This window comes from Aythya ferina (genome assembly GCF_964211825.1).
Source record: "Aythya ferina genome assembly, chromosome: 17".
NCBI lineage: Eukaryota > Metazoa > Chordata > Aves > Anseriformes > Anatidae > Aythya > Aythya ferina.
Genome location: NC_140316.1, coordinates 1490547 through 1503112, shown reverse-complemented (window position 1 = coordinate 1503112; position 12566 = coordinate 1490547). Strand labels below are relative to the sequence as shown.

At 39.6% G+C, this 12566-nt stretch overlaps 1 protein-coding gene and 1 long non-coding RNA gene across 3 annotated transcripts in view; both read right to left on the bottom strand.

Moving 5' to 3' along the window:
- Positions 1–12566, bottom strand: part of TMEM132C (transmembrane protein 132C) — a 225516-nt gene that overhangs the window by 177699 nt on the left and 35251 nt on the right. The window lies entirely within an intron of this gene.
- LOC311420600 overlaps positions 1–12566 on the bottom strand; it is a 45648-nt gene that overhangs the window by 7023 nt on the left and 26059 nt on the right. Inside the window, exon 2 of the long non-coding RNA XR_014684414.1 lies at positions 7742–7815. This is a non-coding gene — a long non-coding RNA (uncharacterized lncRNA). The remainder of the gene's footprint in view (positions 1–7741; positions 7816–12566) is intronic.

Here is a 12566-nt window from a genome sequence, read left to right as displayed (position 1 = left end):
TAGAGGCAATAGCATGCATTTGGTTTAGAAGACAGACATGAGCATCTTGCAGCCTTGATATGTTTCAAATGAGGAAAAAAAAATAGACAATGTAAAACTCCAGCCCTGTGAGCTGTATGGTAAATTTAAGAACAAGTCTCTTCTTGGAATAAACTTTAAGGGAAGATCTACAATATGGAGTAATCTTCAAAGGCCAGTCAGGTTTCCAGTCTGACAACCCTGCCAAATGTTCCTCTAATCCTTTATTTACCAGTAAATCTGCCACTCTGTTCAGCAGGCTTTTACTGGTATTGGGTTTCAGCTTGAAACCCCAAAGCTGTAAGCATATGCTGTGTAGCCCTAATGAGAAACTCAATCTATTAACGGGCAGACCTTCTCCACAGGACCAGGTCTTGGCAACATGAGTCAGTTCCTGAACTTTCACCTCCCACTTGGCAGTGGACCAGACTAACTCCCTATCTCTCAGCTGGCTTACATTATCAGCTCATTATTAACATACAGCATAGCCAGATCTCTTTTACATGCACCCAGCAAACAGGAAACTACACAAGGGGAGGGCTCCTCATTTTTGTCCGACTCTGGAGCTCATAAAAATGACTAATTAGAACCAGCTATAGTGGAGGCACAACGCAGATTTGCTTGCATGTTCTCTGCCTGTGCACCTTAGTCCTGACTTGGGCTACATAATAAGAAATGCTAGAGAAGTGTGTGGCTGTCTGTAATGTTATAAATGAGGTCTCAACTCAATCTGAATTTTGTAATATTTATAAAACAAATATTTCTAAAAGGTATGAAAGGCAAGTAAACAGCGCTGGGTGTGCGGGGAGTCTACGCTCCACCAACACGCACACACGAACATCAAACATTCTAAATATATAGAACATCGCTTTTACATACTAAACCCAAGTATGCCTATACATACTAAACCCAAGTATGCCTATACATACATGCAATCAGGAAAGGTAACAAACAATCCTTTAAGTTCCATGACTCAATAGTCTCCATTTTCCATTCCTTTTGAACAATATGTCTCGCTTTAAGTTGTCAAGCAACTCGGTCTTCAGGCCTTATGTATCCCGTTCTTCCCGGATCAAAGAAAAGCACATCCATCTCCTTTTCAAGGCCAATAGGGCCTGGGTCAAAAGGCACGTTTAGGTCAACAGGGGGCGTAACAGCAAAAGCCTTCGATGGTTCTGGCAGCAGAGGGGCTGGTGGCATAGCAGTCGGATCAGTAAAGGAGCCCGCAGCTCCCTCACTGTCTGGCAAACCACACGTTTCTGACTGTGGTCCCACACGGCTCTTTAAGGCCTCAGAGATTGCTCGCCAGGTGCCGAGCAATCCCACTGCAACTTTGTCGTTTTTAGTTGCAGAGTCACACACCTTGACCTCAGTTTGGTCCCATATTTCAGACTCATAAACTGTCCGATTGTTAAGGAGGAGAATAAGCTGTAAGGTTACCAGGACAGTCTTTGTTCCTAAGGACGTATGATTCCCCACAATGCACAACTGCTTACCAGCGAGAGGCAGTTGTTTGCACAGGTCCGCTTATCTCAGCTCAACCTTCTCTCCAGCTCCAGTGCACCTATTTCCAGCGACTTTCTGTACGAGCTTCTCTGAGCAGTTTGCTGAGTTTGGCCGAACCTATCTTCATGAGGCAATCAATGTTCCTGCTCCCGTCCTGGTCTCCATTCTGCCAGCCTGTGATTCTGTGATTCTTCACTTCTTTTTCCTGCTTCTTTATTGATGTAACTTCATGTTGCCTTTTTTATCTTGAGGGCAGGCTCCCCTCTTACACCCTTCTCTCCACAGCAGTTCTTTTCAAAACAACTTCTCATTGGTCAAACAACTTTGAATATAACGACAACAGCAAACACCCAGAAACATCCATGCCTTAGCGGCTGGAGAACAAGAGAACCAGCTGGAGAACAAGAAACCGTAGACTGCATGGAGTCTCCTGAATCACCCTTTTTTGTTCCCTCTAAACTCTTTTATATTCCTGATGGCCTCGTCGTTAAGAGTCTAATGTTATCTCAACCACGGGGCTTTCCAACCCCCATGGCCACATTCCCAAATCTCCCCCTTCTTTATTAATATCAACCATTTTCTCAACACGAATTGCCACTCCATATATAACAGTAATAATCAGGCATCCCTTTGGCCACAATAGCTTACAGTTCTTATCACCAACAGCTGTGCTACTGTCCTTATTTCACAAGGAAACAATTATTATGCAGACAGAATAACAACTTGTCTAATGTCACAACAAGTCTACAGCAAAGAAATGCCAACTTCTTGAGAAGAGTTCCCCTCTACGTGGGCTCTGTTTTACAATAAAGAAAGCTGGCAGAGACTTCACAGCCAAATTCAGAAGAGATTAGTGTATGCTTTAGATCTACATGCTTGCAGGGATTCATAAACTAGGTTTGCAGGCCACCAACAACACACACCACACTCCAGAAAAATCATTTCATCAGGGATGGAAGATGATGCTCTTGCACAATGTGCTATCCTACTATCCTAATAGCATTATCGTTAACGACATCTAGCATTTGGTATGAGTTGCCCCACTTGTTTTTTCCTCCTTAAAGAGTTACCATTCTTTACATTTATCCTTTAGTACCTCTCCCGGCTAAATGAAAAAGCAACTCTCCTCCAGATCCCTGATTCATATCTAGCCCAGTCAGGCAGTAACTGGGAGTTGCATCAACCTGGTAACTGTTTCCCTACCAGGTGAGCATAGATGGCAGCAGAACAATGGCTGCCTGCACTGGAGAATGCAAATGGAGTCACAGGATGCAAAATAGGTCAAAAAAGTCTCCTCGGGTCAGAAGGGGGGGGGGGGGGGGGAATATTAATAAAGTGGATTAAACTAATACTGTTACACACAGCATCCCACACCTGTAGTCATTATAGGTTAAGATGTACACCCTCTTAATGCTCACACCTTTTTTGAAACACACAAGAAAACTAGCCTTCATGTGGAACAATATGAAATCTGGCAAAATTTAAGAGCCTACACAAGCCCCTGACTCTCTTTGGCTGCTCAAAAGGTAGCAATTTATATTCTTTTTTTTTTTTTTTTTTTTTTAAAAGATTAGCTGTGTATTATTAGCTGTATTATTGTTCAGAACTGATCTCATTGCATAACTTGCCTCCTATTCAGACTGAATTTATGCAGATGCTCAGAGCCAAAAACCTGTTTTCATTTAATGCACAGCAGAACAGGTAAAAAGCATATTCCACACAGGTTCTTGTCTTTCTGCTTCAGCCTCCCATACCACTACAGTAGGCATAACGAACTTACTAGCTGCCAAATAACCTGCTGGTCCAAGAGGCTTTTTCAGAGGAGCAGAGCTGACAAGTTTGCATGCTGATAACTAGAGAAGAACTAAAAAGAAAATATTCTTAAAGGACTGAGCCCTTTCAAATGCAAAAGAGTTGGAAACAAATTTTAGCTATTTAAAACACATCAAACGTATAGTCCAGCTTCTGATCATTGTTGCTTCTACAAATAATCACTTAAAAATCTGCAGTGATCAGAAACAGAATGCTTCAAATTCACTTGTCAGGAATAAACCATGTGACTCTCCACTGTAATCACACTAAAGTAGTAAACTCTGAATTCAGATGAAGGTTTTGTTATCTTTAAATAATAACATTAAGGTAATTCCATAGCAGAGACTCTATCTGCAGCTCTTCCAGACTTGCTGAATTACCTTATACCATCTCATCTATTTATAGGTAGATAAATGCACCAAGTAGAAGGGTAAGACTTCTTTTGCAGAAAGAAATGCTGTGGCCTTAACTAGTGCTCAGAAATGACTTGGGATTGATCTTTGAAAGACTGGGAATGTAATGGAAAGTGGCATTATTAATACTACAAAACTGCAACACATTGACATGCATCAGTACAATAGAGTCAAACTTCACAAAGAAAATGAAAACAAACATTTTTCATAAAACCTTACTTAATTTGTATTTTCCTATATCATAAGATGCCATCATCAATACAGGTGGGAGAAGAGGAGGTACTACAATTTGTTTCATGCTAGATATTTGATACCACTCTCACTCTATGGAGTGCAGAAATTTCATTCTCGGAAATGTTTTTACAGTAGGCAAAGAAAGTCTGACTCCTGCTAAGAATAACGGCATGATACTACTCCAGTTAAGTTGATGAAATTGCTCCAAACTTCCTTGGTGCTTGGGACTGACATGTGAAAACCTAGGCAAGATATATTGAAAAAAGTGTTCAAATATATGAAATTATAACTTTCACATAAAACATAATCTAGACTCCAGCAATATTTTAAACTGTTTCCCCAAGACCACTATGTAAATGCAATGCATGCTGCACAGCGGGCACCTGCACCTAGGAGCGGGACCAACCTCTTTCCTTTGTTTTAAACACCTACATATGCAACCTGATTTTAGAGATACTAAACTCCCTCAAGTCTCAGCAAAATTAGCCCCATTAAGAAACAAATCAGTCTGGTGCCTACATATGGATTTAGCAATTTTACTTTAGTTTACCCAATTAGAAAAACACTGGCTCTTTTCCTCTTAAATGCTTTCAAATTAATGAAAAATCCACACACCAATGGCTGAAACAAAGATTGGTACTTGATGAAATTTGCATATAAATCTACTGAGATTCAATTTTAAATAGAAGCAAACTTAAGCAGAATGTTTACCGCTCAGCATTTCAAAACCCAACAGCCAACCTTATTGTACATTTAAGATTTTAGAGTTAATGGATATTATTTTTCTCAGTGTACATGGTGTTTTCAGTTTGAAGGTTATAAGAACTGCTCTTTGCTGAACTACCTTATATAATTACTAAATCTTTCTGTCCTAACACCAATGCCAAGCACAGCAAATGAGATGCTGACTCACATCTATACTGCTGGTCTCATCTTTTCAGTCTATCTTAGACCTTCCCTTTGCACATTCAATACTGACAACTGAAGTGACAAACAGCTGGTTTTTCAGCCAGGAATCTGTGCTGCCCTGGCTATCAGCCAGCAGAGAAGCCTTTGAGCAACCCAATCAGCAGTTTTCCTGTAACACCAAGGTTGCCTCTCCAGCAGGACACATGGCGAAAAGAGTTGGTCCACCTTTGGACCTCTAAACATGACATGTCTTTCATAAACTATCTGAGAGCAAGTACTGGTACAAGTTACCCTTTCTCCCACCACTGATTCCTGCTCTGTTAGCATAGAATAATCTTAGGGCAACAAACACCCTTCTACCCAGCTGGTCAAGCCCCTAGCACAGGTACTTGGTCACAGTTAAAACACTGCAACACAATTAACGTCATAACAGCAATTGTCAGAGATACCTGCAAGCTTCCAATATGCATAGCCAAACTGGATCTATTCTTCATGAAAATTTATACCAGGCTCAACCGGGCACAGCACAAACGACTCGTCTTCCCTGGTCATTCTTTTCATCCAGAGGACAAAAAAACATGGTTCCTGTGAATGCTGGATCAGATGCATGTGCTAGCAATGACAGGAATAAACCTGAATGTCCTTTGGCAAGCTTCATTCCACAGCACCAAATAAAGGACTAGCTCTTACCTATCACATAAAGCAGTATCTGAACCTGCTATGAATTAAGAACATTCACTATGTTATAAATGAAGTCTCAACTCAATCTAAATTTAGTAATATTCATAAAAGGTATGAAAGGCAAGTAAACAGCGCTGGGTGTGCGGGGAGTCTACACTCCACCAACACGCACACACGAACATCAAACATTCTAAATATATAGAACATCGCTTTTACATACTAAACCCAAGTATGCCTATACATACATGCAATCAGGAAAGGTAACAAACAATCCTTTAAGTTCCATGACTCAATAGTCTCCATTTTCCGTTCCTTTTCTTGACTACAAACAAGTCTCCATTTTCCATTCCTTTTGAACAATATGTCTCGCTTTAAGTTGTCAAGCAACTCGGTCTTCAGGCCTTATGTATCCCGTTCTTCCCGGATCAAAGAAAAGCACATCCATCTCCTTTTCAAGGCCAATAGGGCCTGGGTCAAAAGGCACGTTTAGGTCAACAGGGGGCGTAACAGCAAAAGCCTTCGATGGTTCTGGCAGCAGAGGGGCTGGTGGCATAGCAGTCGGATCAGTAAAGGAGCCCGCAGCTCCCTCACTGTCTGGCAAACCACACGTTTCTGACTGTGGTCCCACACGGCTCTTTAAGGCCTCAGAGATTGCTCGCCAGGTGCCGAGCAATCCCACTGCAACCTTGTCGTTTTTAGTTGCAGAGTCACACACCTTGACCTCAGTTTGGTCCCATATTTCAGACTCATAAACTGTCCGATTGTTAAGGAGGAGAATAAGCTGTAAGGTTACCAGGACAGTCTTTGTTCCTAAGGACGTATGATTCCCCACAATGCACAACTGCTTACCAGCGAGAGGCAGTTGTTTGCGCAGGTCCACTTCTCTCAGCTTGAGCTTCTTCCCAGCTCCGGTGCGCCCGTTTCCAGCGACTTTCTGTACGAGCTTCTCTGAGCGGTTTGCTGAGTTTGGCCGAACCCATCTTCATGAGGCGATCAATGTGCCTGTTCCCGTCCTGGTCTCCATTCTGCTAGCCTGTTCCTTTTCATTCCTTTTTCTGCTTCTTTATTGATGACATAACTTCATCACATCGTGTTGCCTATTTTTATTATCTTGAGGAAAGGCTCCCCTCTTACACCCTTCTCCCCACATCAGTCCTTGTCGGAAACAACTTTTCATTGGTCAAACAACTTTGCAAATAACAGCAACGGCAAATACCCAGAAACTTCCATGCCTTAACGGCTGGAGAACAAGCAACCCGAGACTGCATGGAGTCTCCTGAATCACCCTTCTTTGTTCCCTCTAAACTCTTTTACATTCCTGATGCCTCATCGTTAAGAGTCTGGTGTTATCATCAACCACAGGGCTTTCTGATCCCCATGGCCACACTCCCAAATCTCCCCCTTCTTTATTAATATCAACCATTTTCTCGACACGAATTACCACTCCATATATAACAACTAGTATCTAAAAGGATTAGTTTCATCTCCTTGATCAGATTTTTTTTTTCTTTAAACAGAAAACTATCTCCTAATTTTCCTTCAGCTTGTACGTTTGACTCTCTGTAAGTAGCAACAAGTCACAACAGATTTATGAAATACTAGTAGCATTTGTTTATGTAAACTGTTTTCTAATAGCATCTGTCAAGTTGTTAATATGGCAGCAGAAAGCCCCCTAACTACAATATTAGTATTATAGTTTGGGCAGGAATCCATATCATGATATACTCAAGTAGGTAGCTTCTTGGACATACTTAATTCTTGTAACCAGCAAATAACAGCATGAACAATGTTCCCTCGTTAAACCTCCTCCTGTACTATATTTTCTTTTCATTTCCTTCCAGCCACAGCACTATCACCGATTCAAAGAGCTTCTACTGAACCATAACAAACCTCATAACAAAAAAACACTCAAGAACTGAAGAAAAACATCCCTTTGGCTTTTTAAACTTCTGCAGCTTGCAGTAACGCTGCCTGCTGAAACAACCCTTTAAAAGATAAGCATGCTCTAATGGTCAGAGCAATAAGCCGTAAATCGGCACACCTGGATTTTATTCCTGTCTTTAGATCATTCACTAGGACACTAAACACTGATTGTTTTCAATCTCATTTATGTAGTAGCTGCTTGCAGTCAGGATCTTGCTCTTCACATGAAGCAGGATGAAACTCACCGTGACTGACATGTAGACTGCTAACCCGAGGCAATATCCTTCCTAGCCATACTTCTATTGTTGCTTTCAGTATTCTGGGGAAGAGAGACAAGAAAAATAAACAGGACTACTACCTTTTCAGTCCTTCAGAGGATATACTTGGAGGCAACCTTCACAACAGCTTTTCCGACTGAAAATGTACTCTCAGCAGTAAATCATAAGTGAACATTTCATTCAGTTGATCTTTACTTCTGAGTCCCCACAAATCCCACCTTTTACATACAAATTCCTATTCCCACCTCCCAAAATTCCCTCATCTACTATAAGAGCATCCTGAAATACTTGGTGGCTGGGGGAAGCAACTGAAAACAATTGAACAACACCAAAATTAAACCAGCATGTTTCCACAGTAGGTTTAGCTCTATGCAGGTTTTTTTAACTACAGATATGAAGGGAGAAGAGGGCGTGTCAGGCCTTACAATATGTGGCAATCAATGGCAAAGGAATGGAGTTCAAAAAGCAAAAAGACAATTGTGCCAGGAAAAAAAAGAGCCAGCCCCATGAGCAAAGAGAATGAACTTGTAGCATGTCTCTCCTTTTTCACAGTGTGCCTGGGAGACTGGATGAGACACTGTAATACATAATATTTATAATATTTCCTTATTTGTTACAATATGTCTGCCAAAGAAGTTTTGAGAAATCTGCTTTAAGTATTTCTTTACATGTATCTGAAATGTAAGTGATAGTCAAACTTTACCATTACATACTAAAAAATTACCGAAGATTTAACTGCTAGACTACCATCAAAGTTAAATCCCATATTGTAGTCCAACAAATTAAAATTGAATCAACATTTATCTCACTTCACACTGCTTGCTGGAGAGATAAACAGGATGAACTGCTTTCCAGAATCAGTTTTGGATTTAATATGCATGGAGAAAAGTGTAGCTTCATCCTAGAACATGAAAGATAATACAGAGGCTGGTTTGTTTTGTGGCATTTTCATTATTTATATCATCTATCCAACTTCTGCATATAGTCAGACTTAGCACAGATATATCGATATGTCTACATCTCCACAAAAAGGAAGAGCATAATAAATGTGCCCTTCCTTTATCCAAAAGTTCTTTTTGGAATCATGATGTTCAGTAAAATCTGAATGGCTGAAATCTGTTAGATACATCAGCTACACTTAGAAACGCAAACCTGATGCAACCACTTGTTATACTTTGGCACCATTTCCCTTTTCAGTGGAAGTCAATAGCTTTTTTTTTTTTTTAAACAGATTGTAAAACTGAGGAGCAGGTGAAACCTTGCCCAACTCATGGCAAAAACTAACCCAGAATCTATTAAAAGTATAGTACAGGAAGTCCTACGCAGCACCAAAGCAGTAATTGTACACAACTTCAGCCATCAGGAAGAAAAAACAGTTTTGAACAGTTCTGTTATGCAAAGGAATTATAAGTATCCACATCAAACAAATGAACTTGATTTATATTACATGTATCACAACAAAGACTCTAGATAGTCTTATAGTACATGGAAGTTAACAGTCAGATTTGAAATCTAAGTCCTATCCCAACTATTTGTATGATTTCCCTACTTCTTCCTTGTAAGGCATCTAAAATTATTGCTGCTCTGTGTTCTTGCCCCCACCAGATACTCAGCTAGTCTTCTGGGTATATAATCACTGCACATTAACATGCCAGGGAAACAGTAGACTGTTCTGTTGTTAAATTCCCTAGTTACCCAGATAACTGCTTTCTCTCTTCACCTGCTAGTTGCTAGGAATCTAGAGGTTCAGTGGTAATTGCACTGGTTAAGGCTCCAGTGTCACTGGAATTAAACCAAAGCCTCTGAAGTGCAGTGGGAGGCACCAACTGTCCCAGTATATTCACTGCCTGCATTTATGGCTCCCTCTCCCATGACTAATGCATTTCTGTATTTCTTTTTTAAATGGGAAAGTGTGTCTTGAAGTTTAAGTGATTCCAGAAAAACCCACCCACCTCTGAACTCAAGAATGATATAATAATCAGGCAGAAGAGAGCTGATCACTCCATACATTCGCCAGCTCCTTCTTGGCTAGTTGTATTACACCAAATTCAGACAGAACTAGTCTGCCTACAGACTTCTGATAAAGACAGACAGCAGTGAACTCAACATTCAGATTGTTCAGTGTTTTAGTTTTCTAAGTCATTCCCAACATTGTTTAGTCACCTCTAGATCTTCTCAACAAGAAAATATTAGAATTTGAGGGCTCTCAACACCCAAGTAAGCATAAGACATTTCTTGCAACAGGTACTACCCACAGAAAAAATGAAGCTACTCATCAATAAGGTCACACACATAGAACACAGTGCAAGAATTTGATCTATGTGCAGTTTTACATGCTGAAGTTCTTCCTTGGAAACAGCTTGGTTACTCAGTCTTCGGGAAAACATTTTTATTTTCTGTATCTAATCTAGATGAGGAGCATAGATCTATCTACACCAGGAAAAGCTAGGAAAAAAAACATCCAGGACCAATAATATCTCAATCAGTAACAAAGTATAAAGAGTTGGCTGCAAGAGAATGTAATCGTAAAATGGTCAGGATGTTACGCAGACTCAATGATTCATTTTAAAGAAGTGCTCCATCTTCCGTGATCTATCTCCTAGACTTTTTTGGCTTGCTTCTTTGACAGCCATTAGTCTTGCATATTTTCATAAGAAAAATCACTAAAGAATCTTCTACTGCCATCATTACTCAGGCTTTGGGCAAACACAGGGATTTCAGAGAAATTAGAGACATGTAATTGACTAGTGAACAAATGTAAATATCTATGGTAGATTTTCCATTATGAGCTACCTTCAGCAAAAAAAGTGTTTTGTTTTGTTTTGTTTTCTCTCTCTCTCCCTAAATCAAGCCCATTTTCCATCAATTTGGGCACTTAGAGGATATACCAAGTCAAAGATGTGAGAATGCCAGTGTTGCCTGGTGTTAGCCTCTGTAAGCTGTTGTGAATGTCACTTATTTGTTCCTTTCAGTGGAAGTTTAATACATCCATCCACAGCTAAATCCAGTTGGTTACATTCATTCATTTTCTTTTAGTTTGCCTCTAAGTATCTCTAGATATCTGAAAAGAAAGATAAAGCAATTACTTGATTTCATCCTCAGGATTTTAGCTTTCAGCCTCAGCATGGTGCCTCTTTAGCACTTGATTAGTGTCTAAATTCTCATTAGATTAAAGAGGGTTGTCTTTTCTCAGTGCATTACACACATTGAGAAAAAAAAAAATAAAATCAAAGGTGTCCAACATTCAGCACTTATAAGTCACCAGTTTTCCAGCTCTGGAGAGGCTGTACCAATTTACACCTGGTAAAGATCTGTCTCAAACTATTTTCAACCAGATATATGCATTTAAGTAGTCTATAAAATCTAAGCTACAATTTTAGAGACTGAACTAATTCCATAATAAATAGTCTCCTTTTTTTTAAAAAAAAAAAAAAAAAAAAAAAGGGTAAATATGCTCTCATCAAGTCAGCTTCTAGAACGGGCTCTGCAGGATGTTTTGAATCTATGCCCAAAAAATCACTGATGATAAATTGGAAGAGAAATGGTTTGCTGTATACATGAAATAGGGCTGAGCACAGAAAAACAATTAGAGAAAGCTACTGTTGTAGTTCTCCTGTTTATTTTTGTCTGAAAGTCCTTGAAAAATGATCCAAAACACACCACTAGTGATTACTGTTTCCCAATGATTAATCAGCTGCAAAATTGTCTTTTTCTTCATCATTTCCTTGAGAACAGAGAGAAAAGCCACGCGATAGGTGTTTGAAATGAAGTATTTTTTGTTTCACCTGCTCTATGTGAATCCCATGTAGGCCACACGTTCCAGTCTTCAGACCCTCTTACTTGTGCAAAATCCTTATTCTGTAAATTATTTGTACAAATGGAGATTAAAAAAAATTACACTCTTTGCCCCCCAAACTCTTCAGAACCCATATTTTTAAGACAGTTTCCAGCAGCACTCTTTTTCTGCTCTATAAAATGTATACAACTAACAAAACTCAGGTGTGGGAGGGAACGTCACATAAGAACTCCCCTAAGCAAATTATAGTCTCACAAGAGATCAGATCTGGCCCTCCAGCTATTTCCAGAGCTCTCTACATCACAGGACTATGGTGAAAGCATTTTTGTGAGATAGTGAGGTCCCTAAACTTCCAGGAACCACTTGAATTCATTCAAAGGACTCCCTAATTTTCAGCAGCTATTTAATCAAGAATGTCAATAGTAAGTTCAGATGTTCAGAATTCAGCTGAGCCTTAGAAGGAAAAAGAGGATGCAGATTTCAAGAACAAGAGCTGTAAGAAGTCTGACAATCATTTCCAGCTCCACAGTGCAACATTACCTGATGTTTGCTGTTTTGAACAATAATGGCTGCAGTTAACACATTCCAGCTGGGAATTAGTGATGTTGAAAAACCTCAGCCTTTGATGTCCTGGTGAAACAGACCTTGAATTATCATTTTTTTCCTACATTTGCAAACCAGCTTTACAGACCAGACTTAGCTATTGTAATCAGTCTGTCCTTTTGGTCACTTCCAGCTGGGAACAGAATTATGTGACTCTTCTCCATATGCCTGGAAACATCAAAACATGTAATAAATACAGGTATAACTTATAGATAAAGATGGAAAAATAAGGTTTTTAAAAAGGCATTCATGAAGTAATAATTAAATTTCTAGCTTATCAGCTTTGTCATTACAACGTAGTATATTATCTCATGGGAAAAATCATTTACTTCATAATTCCCATAGTAACTGCCCTAAAGAAAAAAGGTGTTGTGTATTTGTAATTGTGTATTT